Here is a 20,155-nt window from a genome sequence, read left to right on the forward strand (position 1 = left end):
TCTCGTTCTGTTTTCTCTCCTCTCCCATAGGATGTATCGTTTAACATACTACAGGATTTTCTTTATTATATTTGTTATAGTATGAGCTCTACCCTGGCAGGCATTTTTACTTCTTTGGTTTATGATGTATCTCAAGCACAGAGAACATTGCCTGATACATGACAAACAATACATAAATATTATTGATTGAAAAGAATTTGCTAATTCATTCAACAAGCACACATTGAATACTTACGCTGTGCTTGGCATTGTGTTAGGTGCTAAGGTAAAATGATGAAGAAAGTCAGGTGTGGCTTCTGTGCTCAGGCAGCTTAGAGCCTGGTGGTGAATCCAAGATGTAAACCCAAACACCAGAGCAGTGAGTGCCTCCCGCTCACTTTTGTGCTCGTATTTGAGGAAGCTGTCAATCAGAGATTTTCAATCAGGAATGGAGACACTAGTCAGGTACTACTCTTGTCAAAGCGGAAAAAAAAAAGGAGTCTGGACATTAGTAAGGAAAACTTGTATTAAGGGGGTTATTGCAATAAGAAGACACTCAAAACCCCAGCCAGATAAGTCCCAGGGAAGAAGTAGGTGAGTAAGTTTTCATAAGCAGACACAGGCTCGGGGGAAGGTGACCAGGAGAAGAGGAGGGGTCTTAAAGCTCAACAAACTGCTCAACAACGGGAAAGTCATGGCAGGAAATGTTGTGGTCAGGCACATGGGGTGGGGTGTGGACCTGAGATGGAGCACAGAAATGACAGAGAGGGTGTTCTGAGCCTGGCTGTGCTCGGCAAACCAGCCTGAAGTCATGTCAAGCACAAAGCTCGATTAGCCTTGTCATTGTTCATAAGCAAAAGTTAAGGTTTAACCGTAAAGCAATTGATGGCTTCTGTTTCCTTTCTTAATCTAATTGTTCCCTTTGGGGTTATATATGCTGCTGTATTAAGAGTGATGCATTAAAGTGACCAGAAACAGTAAAAATACTAGCTTGTCAGCTATGTCTGTTGACCACAAGGTTACCAACTATAGCAAAGCCCCTTTCGATGGTGTCAGTGGATGTCAGGTATACACTGTGTGTAGCTAGTGGTGTGCATAGTGATAACAAAAGGCATGCCCTGGAATTCAGCAGTGGAATTGGAGTTCAGAAACTGTCAGGGGAGTCTTTGAGCTTTTCAAAATGGCCTCAGTTTTTACCACCCAATAATATTATGTGCTTGTAATAAACTTCATGCTTTTAACTAAACATTGTCACCAATGCAGTAGTACCAGATCTCTGTTAAGCATGTTTTATTGAGGGGTATACTGTGCATATAAACACTGTAGGTAAAAGATGAGAAAACACCAATTAATATCAAAATGAATCTGTTTGATGCAGTTCTTTTGGAGCACATTAAGTGTACTGTAACTTGTTACCAAAGAACTGCATTTTTATAGTGAAAAATACTTCTCACAGGAGGCCTTCAGTGAAACCACAGTATCTTAGATTTTATTTGGGAAAGTCAGTAGCTGCTCTTGACTCTAATCACACATGCTTTGGCCTCCTATACGTACACCTGGCATGTAGACTGTGAAATACCCTACTGGGTCTTGAATTCTCTGAGTTACTAATAAATTTATTGAAATGTGTACCAGCCTTTAAACTAAGTCCATAAAAAGTGTATCTCCATCCAGAGTTATATAATTGTTCTGGTTGGAAGAGCATTGGGCTAGGAGGCAGGGAGGAGAGCAGGGATCAAGGCAGGGATAGGAATGAGGGTTAACATTTGAGACATTCCTTTTATGTCCCTGTCCCTGGGCTCACTGCATTACATACATCAGGTCATTTACTTCCCACAACCCCTTGTGATGGGTTAGGGTCCCCATTTTGTAGATAAAGAAATAGAGATTCAGAGAGGTTAATTAACCTCCCTCAGTCACACAGCTAGAAAAGGCAAGGTATGGGTTTGATGCCAGGCCTGTCTGATTCAAGTCCATGCTTTGCCCAATTCCACCTTCAGTGCTGTCTGTCATTTGATGTGTGATCTTGAGCCATGGCTGCTTTGATTTTCTGTTTTCTCTTGTGAAATGGAGATAATACTACCAGGCCAGTCGACTTCACAAGAATGATGTTAAATTAAATCTATATGAACGCACGATGAGAAAGAGTTAAAAGCTTTACAAATGCAAGTCGTTGTTGTTATGGAATTGAATGGAATTAATATGATTTTACATGCCTGGAATATGTTTGTTGGTGCCCTTTGGTTAAGACACACTATTAGAGATAGCACTGCTAGTCACTAAAGATTTAACACAGACCCAGGAGCACATGCTAAGCACAGGAACAGAGATTCCACATGCTTGTTAGATACAGGAAAAGTACAAGGCATCTGTGGTCCATAACTGAAACGGTTCCCAAATTAATAGAAGTATTTTTAGGGTAATTTTTTTCTCTTTTTTCCTGTCATTTCATTTTTGAGGGGAAGTGTTTATGACCTTGAGCAAGTTACTTGATCTCTCTGCACTTGCCTGTCTTTCTCCGTAAAATGATAATAATGATACCTACGTCAGAGTGGTTATCCATTCATTTATTCTACAATTATGCTAAATGCCTACTATGCGCTAGACATTGTTTTAGATGCTGGAAATACAGCAATGAACAAAACAGATAAAAATCCCTACCCCCTACATTCTAGTGTTGGATGAAGACAAGAAATAAGAAAAATAAGTAGAATAGAGACCACGTTAGATGGTGCTAAAGAGAAAAATAAAGCAGGAAAGGGAAAAAAATTATTAGCGATGGGTGGGATGATTTGCACTTTTAGACATGGTGACTCAGAAGTCCTCACTGGGGCGTGACAATTTAGTGAAGATTAAAGACCAGAGTAATTGCGGCAGGGAGTCACGGGGCTATCCTGAGATAGCCTCACGTGTTTTGTGTGTGAGTGTGGTGTGTACAGGGGAGTAACAAATGAAATAACATACGTCACCCCCAGCAGGTACTCAATACCTGTTTGTTAACTAGGAAGGAACAAAAATATGTGTGTCTAGGCTCTGCAAGGGGAGTTATGAATGCAGAGAGACTGGTTTTGTAAATAAAAATGCAAAGCAAACAAAATGAAAGCACCGTTCGCCTCAAACTTGTACCACTGAAAGTGTTAAGAAATCTCAATGAAATGTCTGTCAATCAGTTGCCAAGAGCCTGCCCTGCCCTTTCAGATGCCTGAAGGCTTTTGCTGGCTTAGTTATTGCTCATTTGAAATCTAGAATTCAAAATGGCCTTGGGTAAATTTAATGACCTGCAGATCCATGAGAGATACTAAGGGGAGAGAGCTTTTAAGGGTGATGTCAAAGAGGACACGGATCCCTCCCTCAGTCCTTCCTTGGTAGTTGCCTCTATAGTAGGATATTGAGCTTAATGAACCACAGATCTGGCCATCTCTAGCACTCTTATGATTCTTTATGGTGACCTAATATGACTTTTTACTAGACTCTGAGGTAGCAAATAGGCTTTAGCTCTTGTTCCAACTCTGGTTGATGGGGAGTGACTGACTGGGGCACAGTCCTAATGAATGCTGAAGCCTGTCTGGGCTCTTTGGGAAAGCAGACTGTGATGGTTAATTTTATATGTCAACTTGACTGGGCAGTGGGGTGTCTGGATATTTGGGCAAGCATTATTCCGGCTGTTTCTGTGAGAGTGTTTTCAGATGAGATTAACATTTAAACTGGCAGACTGAGTAAAGTGGATTGCCTCCCTAATGTGAGTGGACCACATTCAATTAGTTGAAGGCCTGAGTAGAACAAAAAAGCTGACCATCCCCTGAGTAAGAGAGAATTCCTCCTGCCTGATTGCCTTTGAATTGGGACATCAGCTTTTTCCTGGTTTTGGACTCGAACAAAACATTGGCTCTTCCTGGTCTGCAGATTAATACTCGAGCTACACCGTCACCTCTCCTGATTCTCAGGCCTTTGGACTCATACTGGGATTAAACCACTGGCTCCCCTGGGTCTCACCCTATGATCTTAGGACTTCCTGCCTCCATAATTGTGTGAGCCAATTCCTTATAATAAATCTCTTTATACATGTATATCTCCTATTGGCTCTGTTTCTCTAGAGAACACTGACTAATATAGGGGCTGTGATTAATTAGCAGTGTCCCATGATGGTAGGAGTGGAAAGCGTACATCCACATTTCCAAACTTTATAAAATTTCCGTGCACAACTGCATGAGAAACTAAGCCAAACTATTGAATGAATTTCATTACAGGCTAGTGTTTAAACACCAGTCAGCCTCCCAGATATAAAATTACAGAGGTGTCTCTTCCATAACTTGATAGAAAGAGTCTTCAAGGAGAAACTGGAAGTCCATCTGACATTTGCAAAACATCAGATTTGTGAACGCACCCTGGCTGTGTTAGAAATAGTAAAGTAATGGGAAATGAGGATTGATCAAGCTTTGATTTATTTGGCCATTTGATACCACCTTTGACAACTTTGTCTACCTTGACATGTCAATAAAGTTATTAAAATGAAATCTGAAAAAAATGTAGAGCATTAGAGCATAACAGTTTCATTGTTAAGTCATTGTGTCCAGCAGACCAAGAGAATCTGAGCCCAAGGCATAGAGTGGCTGCTTTAATTCCAGGCTGCCACTCACTTCTGCTTGACATTTGACGGTGTACTTAAAACTGCTCCTAAGCACATCAAGGGAAATGAATGAGTAAATAATTGGTTGCCCCTTTAAAAATAGAAAATATCAGCTTGGGTTTAATTAACTGTCATAAATTATTCTCAGGCTAACTGTTCAGAGAGGAGCCACTTTTACCCTTTGCCTCTAATGAAGGAAAATTGTTCAGGTCACTTACAGTTTCACTTTCTAAAGTCGCAGCATAAGGTAGTGTGTCCCATCATTGACAATATCAAGGGATGATGAAATGAAACCTCTCTACTATGTTAGAAGTTGGACTAGGAGACTAATAATATTTGGGTGCTAAGCATTTCCATCAGTGCTTCCTTCAGAGCCGTTCATGAAACTGGTTTCCTGGCAAGACCTAATAAAATGAAAAGAGCACCAAACTCCCCTCTATTTTTGAAAAATGTTGCCCATTTCTTCAAGAACTCATCATTAATATGAGAAAAAATAAGGCTCAACTTGTAGAAATCAGTATATCCAGGAGAAAATAGCATAACTCAGCACACTAACATGGACGACAGGTAAGGCACGGTCCTAGACCCCATGGAAAATGCGAATATCAACACATCATCAAATCTAGTGAAAGGTGACATGGCAGGTTCTCAAATGATTATAGTGTGCACAGCAGGTGACAGGAGATTTAGAAATGACAGAGATAAAGTGGTGTGGGTGGACAGAAGAGGGAGGTATTAATTCTGTATAAACTAAGAGTGGTAGATGACAGTTATGAAAGGTTTCCTAGAGGAGAAGGCATTTGAGCTGAGACTTCACCATAGGAAGCTTTTACAAGTAGAGCCGAGGAAAGAGCGGCTTATGCCTGGAGAACTGTAATGACCAAAGTTTAGAGTTTGGGAAGCAGCAGGGCATTGAGTGGTAGATGAGATGGGTTTGGGAAGATCACAGAATTAGATACCAGGTTGAGGTGGCTGGGTGTATTTTACAGGATTCTGACAGTGTTTGAGGCAGGACGTGGCAGGTTGGAACTGAATTTTAGAAACATGCCGGCAGTATATTAAACGTATGTGTGGGTGATGTAGCTCCAAGCTGGCTCCAAGCTGCTACCATAGACCACGAAAATTGTGACTTAGCTTGGACCAGGTTTTCTTGAGAAGAGGTAATTGCTATGGAGGTAGGACTAAAAAGGGTGGTTGTAGTCATGTGGCTGGCCACTCAGAAAGTAAGCAGCGTTGAGCCAGGGAAACGTTAGTACAGGTTTATTCTCAGGTTGTAAATGAACCCTGAGGCCTTGGTATCACTTTAAGTCCCTGGTTGGGAGATGTTCAAAGAACACGTGAGGTGCCAGTGGTGAGAAAGGGCTGCTCCTGGCCAGAGCAAGTTAGACCCTGACATCCTAGCAATTCCCAGTCTTCTTGCTAAGTTTCTAGCAGGATGTGGCTGGATATGGCTGCATGTGCACAAGGCACATGATGGTGACTTATATTGCGGGCTTGATGAAAAGTTGTCAATATTGTATATGTGTGTTTGTAGGTACATGGTGAACATCAAAGAGTAGGCCTGTTTGTTGGTAAATTTGGGGCTTCCTCAGAGGACTAAAATGCTGGCAAAGAGTATTTCAGTAATCCAGAGTCCCAGTATTTGCTTTGTTTTTTCAACATCAGAAAACTCGTGGGGTGAGAGTCAGTTAAGTCCAAAGCTCCAGGCATTTGGGACACCATTGTGATAGGGGACAGGCTTAAGGCTTGGTTACCCTGTTTTTTTCTCTTTTGTTTATCCCAGAATGATTTGACTTGCCTCCAGATAACTTATCTAAATTCTTTTGTTGGAAAAATGGAGAAATTGGCGAAGAAGAGGCCTCGGACCTCTCTGGAGCAACTGAAGTCTCTGAAGTTTTAGTCATTAGATGGAAGCATTCTTTTTTTATTTTTTAATTTTTATTTATTTACTTATTTTATTTATTTATTTATTTTAATTAATTTTTGGCTGTGTTGGGTCTTCGTTGCTGCGTGCCGACTTTCTCTAGTTGCAGCAAGTGGGGACTACTCTTCATTGCGGTGTGTGGGCTTCTCATTGCGGTGGCTTCTCTTTGTTGTGGAGCACGGGCTCTAGGCACACAGGCTTCAGCGGTTGTGGCACGCGGGCTCAGTAGTTGTGGCTCACGGGCTCTAGAGCACAGGCTCAGTAGTTGTGGTGCACGGGCTTAGTTGCTCCGCGGCATGTGGGATCTTCCCGGCCCAGGGAACCCGTATCCCCTGCATTGGTAGGCAGATTCTTAACCACTGCGCCACCAGGGAAGTCCAGTAGAAGCACTCTTTAATGTCAGCGCCATCATTTGTTATGTGGTTCCACCAGCCAGGTCACATCTGGATTTGCTGGTTTCATATTTGCCATAGTGATAGTAAAATCGGCCTTCACCACCTCTAACAAGCTCACAGGTTATAAATGCGGAAAATGATACTTAGGTGGTGGAGGAGTAGAGGAATGAACAGTTGGCTTTGAACGGTAGCCTGGAGGTCAGGTTGAGAGGGGCAGCTACCTAGAAAGTATAGCACAGACACTTGGGGAGGGGAGGGAGAGAGGTAGATAAATGGAAGAATCCTTTCCTAAAAGGCACAAATTGGTTTCAGGAGATGGCAGTGACAGGAGTAAGTCACAGACTCAATGGGAGGTCTATCCCTGAGAGATGTAACAGCTGTTCTGCTGATAGCAAAGAGTGGTCCCTACATCTGTAGGAACTGGGAGTTTTGCACTAGGCAAGGACCACATCAGAGGTTGATTTAATGCTGAATAACTAGCTCTGTGTTTCATAGATTTATACAGTGGCAAACCTGGAAGAGACACTAAAATATTTTAGTCCAGAACAAATAATAATAACTTGTTATTGACTTTTTTGATGATCTCTTTTCTCACCTGTCCTGGCTGCCACCTAGGATAGTTGTAAGGGTCAAATCAGAGGGATGATGTGTGTGAAAGTTAAATTCCAAATTGCTGAGCATATGCAAATCACCATTGGTGATGCTGATAAATGATCATAGAGATTTAATGTTGGAAATGCCTTATAGCATGCTCCAACTGGTCACATGGAATGATAAGGAGCCTGAGCCCTGAGAGCTGAAAAGCATTGTCCAAGACACACATTTAGTGAATTATTGTCGGCTGCCTCAAATCCTTTTCAAAGCAGGTTTAGTATAAATTAGTTTACAGTAAATAGTGAGTGGCAGAGCTGCCCCTAGGACCCAAGTGCCTTGACTCCTAGCCTGTGTAATTTTCCTCAACAGGTTAATGGTGTCTCTTCAGTTTTAAATCTGAAAATTTCCCTAGAAATGGGACTCAGCTCCATCTAAAAAGTATTATTTTGCCCTTAATTTGTTCACCTGCAGATGACATAGGGAGCAGTCTCCATTTTCTGGCATAGGGTGATGGGGGCTCAGAGGGAACTGGTGGGTTTTTTTAATGGAGGAAGAGATTGGCTCTAGAGGGCAGGCTTGAGCTGTTTTGGCTTAGATGCAAAAGCATTTTCAAATCAAATAAGTAGCAGGAGGTAAACCCATCTAACAATTTGCCTTTATCTCCTTTTATGCAGAAATCAATTGGATCAACAACTATTTGAAACGTGAAATCCTGTATCTGGCATGCTACCCAAAGAGAAAAGGGAATATTACACCTTTTTTTTTGTTTGTTTTTGGAGGAGGAGTAGCATGCTCTTTAAGTTTGAGAAAGGGGCAAACTTCAAAATCTGGCCTCTTGCCCTATTCTGGGTATCAGGCAATACCACCACAGAGTGTGGAGTTTGTGCACTAATTAAATTGTCTTATGATGACTTGTTTGGATTCCGGGACAGGCACCAGATGTCACTCAGCCTACAGCATGGAGAGTTACTCTTAATTACAACTTGAAGTTGCCCTAGTTGGAGGTGATATTTCCCTCTCAGTTGAATAAATTAATTCACACTGGAGAGTCTGTTTCTGCTCTCATGTTGTTTTCCTTCATCTACCAAAAGATGGTGCTTCATTACAGTGCTGGCCGCGTCTTAAGGGTTACCCCCCAAAGCCCAGGCTAATAAGAGAATTTCCAATCAAACAGGAGTTCTATTACATGTGCCTTTTGCATTTTCTTTGTGGTCTTTCCTACCTTCTCCACACTGTGCTGTGTGTAACTTGTGCTGTGGCATTTTCTTCAGAATGTGTCCAACTGCCTCATCCGATCCTGGGCTGATGGTGCATCTGTGTCTACTGATTAGCACTGCACTGCAGAAAGACAGCTGTTGTTAGTCAGCCATAATCTGGCTTGAGGTCAGTAATTCTGATTGCTGCTGCCCATGAGCATAAGTGAGAAGAAAGAAAAAGCTTTAAGCTTTGGTTATAGCTGACTTCACTTCACTTCACTTCCTGAACCTGCAGATGCTGCTTCCAATAGAGACAAGCAAGGTTTTTGTAACTGACTCAGATAGAACTAAGCACTGTAGGACACAGATTATATAAAGACTTAATTATCGGGTCTACCCCAACAAGGCTAATCCTTCACAGGGCCCCAGGACTGAGCCTGTGATATTGTTTGGGTCTTTAGTATTATCCAGGAGACTTCTTTAGCTTGCAGTTTTAGAAGTTTAAAAACTAACAGGATTAGAAGAGGGAAAAAAAAGACAACATATTGCGGGTAACTTTGTACAGGGGTACCAAACCGTTTGTTTTAGCCTGTCAACCGTCAATGTTAAGTATAATATAGTACTGGTATTTCTTTTTGTGCTATTCTTGGGGAAACCAACAATACCTTGTCAATAGGAAATTGACTTTTAAAATGTTTAGCTAGGGCCACTGGTCATAATCTTGCTATTTCTTACTAGTTAAGTGGAGTAGAAAAAATATGGGTTTTGTGCTCAGAAAGATCTGAGCTTCCGTTTCTTTAGCTGAAAAATGGGATAAATAATATATACTTCAAAGTGTTGCTGTGAGGATTAGAGAAAATGCATAGTTTATAAGAACAGTGTTAGTTATTATTGTCTTTATAATCCTTGCCTACATTTATTCTTCAGTATCTTGGTGCTTGAGCCCCCTGAAGTCTTTATTCAAATGGTGGTTTTATTGAAAAAAAAAACGGAATATTAGTTCTAAAGAATGATTTATAATTAGTCATAAGTTTCTTGTTTTAAACCAGTGGTTCTCAAAGTGTGGTCCTTGGATCAGGATCATCACCTGGGAAACTGAAAGAAATGTAAATCATTCCCCCACCCCAGACCTACTGAATCAAGCCCTGCTCCAGACAGACTGAATAAGAAACTCTAAGAGTGGGGGCCCTTCCCGATCCCCTCACTCTGGGAAAAGAAGTCATCCCAGTCAGAGGGCCTCTCATGCCTCAGTACTCTTCTGCTGGTGGCGCTTTCCTTGCCTCCTGACTGTGACAGTGCCACCTTACCTATAAATATTTGAACAAAACAAAAAGGAGAGAAACATTAAAGGTAGCAGCAATAAACTCTAAAATATTCCTGTCCCTGGACTCTGATTCAGAGAGTAAGGTCCTTATTTAAAGCGTCTAGCTTGCAATTATTTCATTGTCTCTTATTTGAGGGTTATCTTGGTTTATTGTGACACTGTTGAGGGCTGAGGTCTCTACCTGGAGCTGCAGGACACATGGCCATAATCATTTAATAGCTAACAATGCCTATGGTTATCTGTAACTCATGGGGTAGTTTTTTACAATGGCAAGCACGTTCTTCCTTGAATACCCCTCCTGAACTTTTGCAGTTCACCTTTAAAGCAGCTGAAGTTCCTGGGTATTGAGAGAAATGATTAATAGACTCTATTGATTTTTCAAAAGTAAGGAAACAAGGTGGCATGAAGCAGTGAATAGGAAACTCAAAATTTCCATTACACATTCACTTTTTAAAGGGTATTTTGAGATGACTTTCTAGGGGGAATGTCAGTGAGTTTCTAAATATTAAAAATCTTTTCAATTGATGTTTAAAGGTGACAAATGCTCACATTTATATTGCTGTCCTTGCTTCCTTTGGCACAGAACATTCTTGACTGAATGTATCCAAACTGGGTAAGTTATTCAGACGAATGTTTCAACTTTTACAGTTGTATTTTACATGTTGGACTAAAGGGAATCTGTGCAGGGATATTTGTTCATCATGTGTATTATGTATTTTTGTTTGTATATCTGTAAATGATATCTTTCTACCCATAGCCTTCCAATTTCTCATTGTGTTCCTGGAATGCCTTTCCTGGGGGAATGGTAGAACCTCTGTTATAAAAGTAGGGAATTAGGGCCCACACTGCTTAGAAATATCATAGATCAGGCATACCTTTGCTACTGGAACCTAGGTCTTCCAGTTTCCTTGAAGTAACATAATTTCTGTGTTCCCCAAGTTGTGGATACGCCCTTATAGAGTGATTTTACACTTGCTTCTGTACTGACCCAAGGTTTTCATGGGTTCTGGAAAGATTATGTCAACTTCCAAGCTTGAAATTCATGCCATTTGCTTAGCATACATTTGGCTATCTCACCCACATGTGGTGTACTTTTGGCATTTCTATTTTTCATATTTCTCTTAGAAAGCTTTTATTTCTTCCCTGCCCAGAACCTGGAGTAATACAGTAAACTTTCTTGTCGGTTTTTGGCCTATTGGAGGGAATTTTTCTAATCCCTCTTTTCTTTTTTGCAGATTGGGTCACGCTTTGAGGGTCCTTACTTTAAGCAGAGTTGTCTTTCCAGATCCTGTCTCAAGTAGGTTAAGACCATAGTATAATGGGCTGAATGATGGCCCTAGAGATATGTATACATCCTAATCCCTGGAACCTGTAAATATTACCTTATTTTGGAAAAATGTCTTTGCAGATGTGGTTAAATTGAGGATCTTGAGGTGATCATCTTGGATTACTGGGTAGGCTCTAAATTGATTGACTAGTATCCTTGTAAGAGTGAAGCAGAGGGAGATTTGAAACACAGAAAAGTAGACTTAGACACACAGAGGAGAAGGAAATGTGAAGATGGAAGGAGAGACTGGAATGACGTGTCTATAAGCTAAGGAAAATTTGCAGTCACCAGACGCTGGAAGAAACAAGGAACAGATTCTCCCGTAAAGCTTCCTGAGGGAGTGCAGTGTGGCCCTGCTGATACCTTGATTTCAGACTTCTGGCCTTCAGAATTGTGAGAGGATAAAGTTTTGTTGTTTTAAGCTACCAAGTTTGTGGTTATAGCAGCCACAGGAAACTAGTATATATGGCTTTTGCTCTCTCTAGAGCTTTAAAATCTCAGCCCCTCAGTCTCTGGGGCCTATATTCGGGCACATATCCCTTCTGCCATTATCTCTCAGTTTGATTCCAGGAGTACCACTTACCTAGAATAAAATCTCCCTGGAATTGAGCAACCTGCTGCCCTTCCAGGCTGGATTTATGTTCCTTCTTGTTCTAACCAAGGGTGTGGGGGAGGGAGTTTGTCATTCGTTCAGCTGTGTGCTTAAGATAATTTTTGGTTATATTTTATGCAGAATTTCTATGGTCATTTCCAGTGATTAATTGAGTTGCATTAAATCAGTCTACTATTTTGGAGGAACAAGAAATATTAACCAGGGTTCCGCAGAGAAACATAATCAGGATCTGCCTAGAAGTCCCATGATCTGCCATCTGCAAACTGGAGAACCAGGAAAGCCAGTGGTGTAATTCAGCTCAAGTCTGAAGTTTGAGAGCCAGGGGAGTCAGTGGTGTAAGTCTTAGTATGAGTCTGAAGGCCTGAGAATCTGGAGTGCCAGTGTCCAAGGGCAGGAGAATGTGAATGTCCCAGCTCAAGCAAAAGACCAAATTCACCCTTCCTCTGCCTTTTTGCTCTATTCAGTTCCTCAGTGGATTGGATGATGCCCCATCAACAGATGAGAATGCTAATCTCTTCTGGCAGTACACTCCCAGACACACCCAGGAATATCAGCTATCTGGGCACCCCTTAGCCCAGTCAAGTTGACACATAAAATTAACCATCACTGTCCCTTTAAATATTTTTTAAAGGAAACTGTTTAGAGACCTATTATGTGAACAAATATTTTTAACTGTTTCTGTATGTCTGCCTATATGTTATTTCTTAACTAATTTATAATTGACAGTGAATTCTGTTAGTAGTCTTGATTTCCAAAGGAAATGTGACTGGACATTTCCTCTGTGATGTGAAGAGGAAATAGTGTTAGCAAGGTGGCCCATTAATTATGCTAGTATCTTAGTTCAACAGCATTCAAGGGCAGTGAAGTGGAAATCATAATGGGTTTTGAAAGAAGCTTAAATTAGATTTATGTCACCAAGGTGGGGATGGAATAGGTGAAAAGTCAGCAGGAGAGAAAAGAGGAGTTTCAAAACAAATGAGGCGATTTAAAGTGTTTAAACCAGAGCCAGAGTCTTTGGCTATCATCTGCAGTGTTAATTCAGAGGTGCCAGAAAGTCTTTTTATCCAAAAAAATTTTTTTCTGACTTGTTCACTGATTGTTTTCAAACTTCCATTTTAGATAAGGCTCAAACTGCAGCTATACCAGAGAAAAGTTGACTCAATGACAATATAATTCAAACTAAGATTATTATGACTATCATAGATGCCTGAAATAGGGATGGAGGAAGGGAGACAATAATTGCTGATTTGTACTGTAGTGATTGGTACTATCTTATTTTCCTTAATGTGTTTGTCACCTATTGCTGAGTAACAAATTACCCAGAATTTAGTGGCTTAAAACAACACATTATTTCATAGTTTCTGTGGATCAGGAAACTAGTCATGGCTTAACTGGGTCCTCTGCTTCATAGTCTCTCGTAGACTGCAATCAAACTATTGACCTCGAATTTATGGTCTTACCTGAAAATTCGACTAGGGAAGGATCTGCTTTCAAGTTCACTCACATAGTTGTTGAAAGAATTCAGTTTACTCAGAGGCTGTTGGACTGAGGGTCTTAGTTCCTCACTGGCTGGTTGGCTGGAGGTCACCTTCAGTTCTTTGCCAAGTGGCCTTCTTCATTGGGGAAGCATGTAAGGAGTGCTAGAAAAAGAAGGTTAGCAAGATAAAAGTCTCAGTCTTTTATAACTTAATCTCAGATTTACTTTTGTCATATTTTGTTCATTAGAAGCAAGTCACTAGGTCCAGTCCATACTCAAGGAGAGGGGGATTACACAGGATGTAAACATTAGAAAGAAAGACTCATGGGTAGCCATTTTAGAGGGCTTACTAGTATATTTATTCAATGCCTTGGAGAACAGTAACATTGTCTAATTCATTTACATGTTGTCACAGAGCCCAGACAGAGTAATTACCCATAGTAAAAATCATGACTAATTTTTGGTATAATACTACCTTCTTTATTTATACTAAGACACTCTCTTATTCATACCTCACTGGATACTATTTCTCATTGTCCTCTGCTAATTTCTCCTCATCTTTCAGATCTCGAAATATTGTAATGCCCCTGGACATAGAATTCTGATGTCTACTTCTGTATATCTAACTCAAATGTCTTTTAGTGATCTCATGTACTCTTATGCTTGAAATACCATCTGTGGCACCCAAATAGATATATCCTGGCTTGACTTTACCTCTGAACTTTGCACATCAGCAACCTGCCTGTTCAACATCTCCATTTCATATTAAATAGTTATCTTAAACTAAGATGTCTAAAAAAATGAATTTCCCAACCTGCTTCTCTCTCAGCCTTCCCTTTTGGTAAATGACAACTCACTCTTCTAGTTGCTCAGGCCAAAAACCTAGAAGTCACCTTGACTTCTCTCTTTCTTTCGCATTCTGGATCAACAAATACTGTTGCCTCCATGCTCTGCTTCTGCCCAAGCATCTCTTGCCTGGACAGTTCCAGCTCTGCCTCTTAACTGTCTTTTTGTTTACACTATTAGCCTCTTGGTTCTCTATTCTCAATTTGGAAACTAGAGTAATTAAAAAAAAATATAAGTCAAATCTGCTCAAAACTTTCCAAATGGACATATAACTTGGAATAACATCCTTACCATAGCCTATGAGAACCTACATCGTTTCCCCCTAGCTATCTCTCTGACTGTATTTCCTTCCACTTTTCCTGCTTCTTCCACATGCTCTAGATGTATTGATATCCTTTCTCTTTCTAGAACATATCAAACTTGTTCTTCCTGAGGGTCTTGGCAACTGCTCCTCCTTCCCTGGCATATAGTTCCCCAAGATAACCACATGACTTGTTTTCTTACCTTTTACAGGCCTCTGCTCAATGTCCCCTATCATAAAGGTCTTCCAAGACCACTCTGTCCAAAACCAAACAACACCTCCATCCTGACTCTGGCATTCTCTTTCTCCTTAACCTATATTTCTCATTATGGCACTTACCACTGCCTAATCATCTATCAATCAGTCAATAAATCAATCATTTATCTGCTTATTTATTGTCTGTTTCCCTTCCCTAGAAAGTAAGCTCCAGGAAGGTTAGGACATTGTTAACTGCCTAAAACAGTGCCTGGCATAGAGTAGGCTCTTAATAACTATTTGTTGAATGAAGGAATGAATGGTGAAATATTGTAGCTGTTGTTGACTTTCTCGTTTCAAAACAATATCAACCTTTATCTAATTCTAGAGAGAATGATTGCAAATTCAAGCTTAATAGACGTATAGGGGAACACAGGCATCTGTTGGAGATGGAAGATAGCTGGGTAAAGAGAAAAGGGAACAGAGTCAAGGATCTTATGGAGAGAAAAAGAGCTGTTGATCTCTGTAGTCAGTTACTTGGTTGTTAACTACTGTAGGATCTGAGTTTGCAGACAAGAGCTACTCTTTCCTGAGCTGTAATTGCAGGGCAACTCTAGGGAATGGAGACCCTGACCAGAGGTGGAAGCAGATTGGGGCAAAGTAAGATTGTTCATAACTGCAATCATACCTCAGAGATATTGCGGGTTTGGTTCCAGACTACTGCAATAAAGTGAATATCGCAATAGAGCGAGTCAAACAAAGATTTTTGGTTTCCCAGTGCATATGAAAGTTATGTCTACACTATACTGTAGTCTATTCAATGTGTAGTAGCATTATGTCTAAAAAGGTACATATCTTAATTAAAAAATAAGGCTGTTGGGAAAATAATGCAGGGTTGCCACAAACTTTTAATCTGTAAGAAACTCAGTATTTGGGAAGCACAATAAATCGAAGCACAATGAAACTGCACTACCAGAAGAAGTGGATGTGGGCCAGGGCATGTTTGGGCTGAGGGGCATAGGAAATAAATATCTAGAGCTTGGGACTTTCTGAATAGGACATATCTTCAAAGCTGGACAGAGATGGTCTCTATGTGTCTAGATACCTGTGATATTGTATTTGTAGTGTTTGCAATGTGCCTATAATTACCACTGATTTCTGAACTCTGAATTTCTGTTTATCATACTGCACTTATCACACTTTACTTTTTATTATTATTACTAATGCAGCATCAAACTATTTTCTAAATATCTTCTGATTTACATTCCCTTATTGGCAAATCAGCTTCTCTCTCTTTACGCCATCCACCATTAAGTTCCCAAAGAAAGGGAAAAAGGAGAACATGATGTAAAAGAGATCCTACCAGACAGGATGATGCAAGAAAAGCTAGTTTCCTCTCTCCTGATTTTGGAAAGAGAAAAGACAGAGTAGAGGTAGGGCAGTGAGGTCAAAATTAGGTCACCTTGTTTTCTCTTTCTCAGGTTGGAAACCTGGGAGGGTAAGGGGTACGGGGGGGAAGGGTAATAACATCCAAAAGGGGGTTATGAAGATGCCTGAGAACCTTATGAATGCCATATCAGTGGGAATGTGCTATTGACACTCCTTCCCAGCTTCAAGGGGAAGCCTTCTATTGGCCACATACAACATGTCTTAAAGAGGGCTGAACACCACTGGCAGAGGGAGTGGGCTATATAGATGAGCTTGAGCTGAGGCTTCTGGATCCCCACAGCATGTGAAGAGGGTGCAAGGGGACAGAAAGGCCACACACTCCACTGAGGGAGCTAGTCAACCAAGAAATGTTTGCTGAACCAGCAGAGGCCTGGAGTCAGAACAAAGAGGCTACTGGTAAGGACATTTCATGGCTGGGGTAAATGATAGGAATAAGGACTGTAAAGGTGAGTGGGTGCCACTACAATGCTCAGATGGCTGGGAGGGTCCAATCATGTCTCAGTGATCCAGGAGGCAGGGTAGACCAGTACTCTGAAACAGAGACCAGCAAAGATCTGAAGGATATGGGAAGGGTCTGAGGCAACCACCTCCTCTCCACCACCATGAAGTTATGTGAGTCCCACCCCCAGATCATGGTAAGGAGGAGAAGGGAGGGTAAAATTGGAGCATCTGCTTGAAAGAGACTAAGTCATCCAAAGAGATAAATTAAACCTGAAGGGATTGGTACACTCTAAATTATCAAGTTTAGCTTTTATTTTCCTTTTTCTTTTTTTTTCCATGTTACCCTGATCATCAGTTAGAGAAAACAAAGAATCTTTTCTCTTTGCACATCTGAGTGTAATTTGAATTAAAGTACAATCATATTCGACTTAAGAACATGTCTTATTTCCCAGCTTTTCCCTCTAGCATCCTACCTCCCCCAGATCGAAGCTCCTTGAAGATAACAAATGTGAAGGTGTCACTAGCACACCTTTTTTTGTGCCTGAAACATTTTACATAAAGTATCTTATTTGATCATCCCATCGTGTGGTGTTTGCTTTATGACTTCACAGACCAGAACATGAAGCTAGAGAGGTGAAGTAACTTTCTGTGTCACACAGCTAATATATTTCAGAGCCAGAATTAAAATTCAGATCTGTCAAGTTCCAGACGTTCCTGTACATTTTTGCATCTTCCACTGCACCTTCCACCACAGAATGAGTATGTATAATGAGTGCTCTTTTCTACTTGTAAGGTAGAGTATATTATGTTGAACTGGGAATAAGTTGGTATATTAGGATAGGATATTCCAGAGAAACAGAACCAATAGGATCTATATCTATAACTATATATCTATCCTCTCCATATATGTATATATCAGTATCTCAATAGGATGTCTCTATCTATCTATCTATCCATCTAAGAGAGATAATTACTATAGGAATTGGCTCATGTGATTAGGAAGCCAAGAAGTCCTATAGCCTGCTATTTGCAAGCTGGAGAAACAGGAAAGCTATTGATATAATTAAGTCTAAGTCCCAAGGACCAAGAATCAGGAGTGCCACTGTCCGAGGGCAAGAGAAAATGGATGTTCTAGTTCAAACAGAGAGAAAGTGAATTTGTTCTTCCTCCTGTTTTTTCTCTTTGGGCCCTCAATAGATTGGATGATGCCCACCCACATTGGGGAGGGCCATCTGCTTTCCTCAGCTCACCAATTGAAATGCTTATCTCTTTTAGAAACACTTTTACACTCACCCGGAAATAATGTTTTCTCAGATATCTGGGCTTCGTTTAGCCCAGTCAAGTTGACACATAAAATTAACCATCCCAGTTGGTATGAAAAATTTACTATAAGAACAGGTATAGGAGAATGCAGAAGGATGCCAAGAAGTCTCAAATGCTTGTGTGTTATCAGTGAGGCAGAAGCAAAGATGTACAAGACTCCAAAAAACATTCTGTAAGTTGTATATGAAAGAACCTCTCCTGCCATCTGATCATTTCTTACTGCTTGTCAACCAGTTAGGATGTGTAGCCCTGAGTCTATTTAAATGCCCAGTGATTAAGAGGTCATATTAATATGATCACTTTTTCATTCCTTTCAAGTAAAGGATTAGCACATATTCTGATGGCTCTAGAGTTCAGGACAAAGATATTTACTCTGTGCAAGCTGTATTGTCGTCTCGGCAAATCTCAGAGCAAGGGAGAACCTGTGATATTTTGTCAGTTATTACTAAATGCCAAAATGGAAGGTGATGATCACTTCTAATAAAAGAATTGATTGTGTAATTTATATCAAGGCAGATTCAATTAATACCTAATCTTTAAATGTATGTAATTAGATTTGCATAGTCACATCTTTGCAATTAGGAGTTGGTATTTAAAGGGCATACTTCCCGTTTCCTGTTTTCTTTGTCACAAAAACCTAGTTGGGCTTTTTGATATTGCAGAATTACAGAATCAAGGTAATAACTTTGCTTGATAACCTCTAATCATGGTAAAAGAAAGGGTTTAGTTAATACCTTTAGAGGTATGGAAATATTCATAGTTGATTTAAATGGTATTCAGCCCTGACATTCACAATTTATATTTCACAATGTTCATTTATAATTGCAACCGGTTTCCATTTAATTTATACATCAGATGTACTTAAACATAAAGGTTAAGTTCTTCTCTTCTAAATCTCAGGAGTGAATAAGATTCTTCCTTACAGCAGTTTATGCTGGAGAGTGCTTCAACCCTTCTGACACACCAGGATACTGCTAAGTAAATTATAGATACCTGGGTATCATTTAGTTCTGTGAAGCAGCAATTTACCCTAGGGGCCTGGAAGAACATAAATCTGGCTACTAGTCTATTCAAACTGCAGGGGATATGCTTTGTAGTCAGATATCCCAGAAATGGGTCAGGCAACTTAGCAGTAATGTCAGGTTAATAAGCTTATGATGAAGGGCATTGACTCGTACTGCACTCTCTTGTGAAAAATACGTGTAATTATGATTGCACTATAAGCTACTAAGTCTGAGAGAATTTTTGGATGAACCTTATGTATGGATCCACCCTAATCTTTAAGTGAAAAATCTTTAAGTGAAATTAAAACCCAAGTGTTATAAGAACCAAAATTTAAAAAGGAGTGATAATATCCAGTGCTGGAGAACATGAGAGAATGTCAATAATTTCTTATATTGCTAGTAGGGTGTAAATGGGTATAGCCTTTTTAGGACAATTGGTAAATTGTATCAAAAGCCTTGAAAATGTGCTTTCTCTTTGACATAGAAAATTCCACTTAGAGGAAATCATCAGAAGGAAGCAGTTATATATGGAAAGATAACTGTACTACGATAGTCACAGCAACCAGTGAAGTGGCCAAAATATTTTTTTAAAGGATTTATTGAATATATTATGTTAAACTTAAATAATAGATTTCCATATAGTAATGGAAAATGATGATATATTGATATAGAAACAGTTCATAAAATACTTTTTTAGTGAACATAGTTTAAATAGCTTATAAAACAGTATGTATGATGATAATAATAAACCAGGGATGATAAAATAAAGGTCAACAGCAGTTATCTTTGGGAGATAGACATATTCATGATTTCCCCCTTTGTTTTCTATTTGTCTATATAAACAAATATTAGCAAAGGTGAATTATGAAGTGGACATGGCATTGTGTTACTGCAAATCTCAAGTTATGTGAGAAAGATGTGCTATTTTCCATAAAAATTTCTGAAAAACTGAGCCACAAGTCACCAGTGACCTGTTTTCCAATCTCTTTTTACCAGAGAACAATTTCTTGTTATGCAGAAAACATGTTGTGTTTTAATAAACAGGAAGCTTTCTCTGCAATTCTTTATTTCTTATTTTGAATGACAGTTTAATTCTGAAAAGGATGTATTATTTTGCCATTCTGTTAAAGATTACTGATA

At 39.9% G+C, this 20,155-nt stretch overlaps 1 long non-coding RNA gene across 2 annotated transcripts in view; it reads left to right on the plus strand.

Annotated features, from left to right (window-relative positions):
• Nucleotides 1-20,155, plus strand: part of LOC309636256 — a 384,430-nt gene that overhangs the window by 216,054 nt on the left and 148,221 nt on the right. The window lies entirely within an intron of this gene.

Source organism: Balaenoptera borealis, assembly GCF_965194805.1.
Source record: "Balaenoptera borealis genome assembly, chromosome: 10".
Lineage (NCBI taxonomy): Eukaryota > Metazoa > Chordata > Mammalia > Artiodactyla > Balaenopteridae > Balaenoptera > Balaenoptera borealis.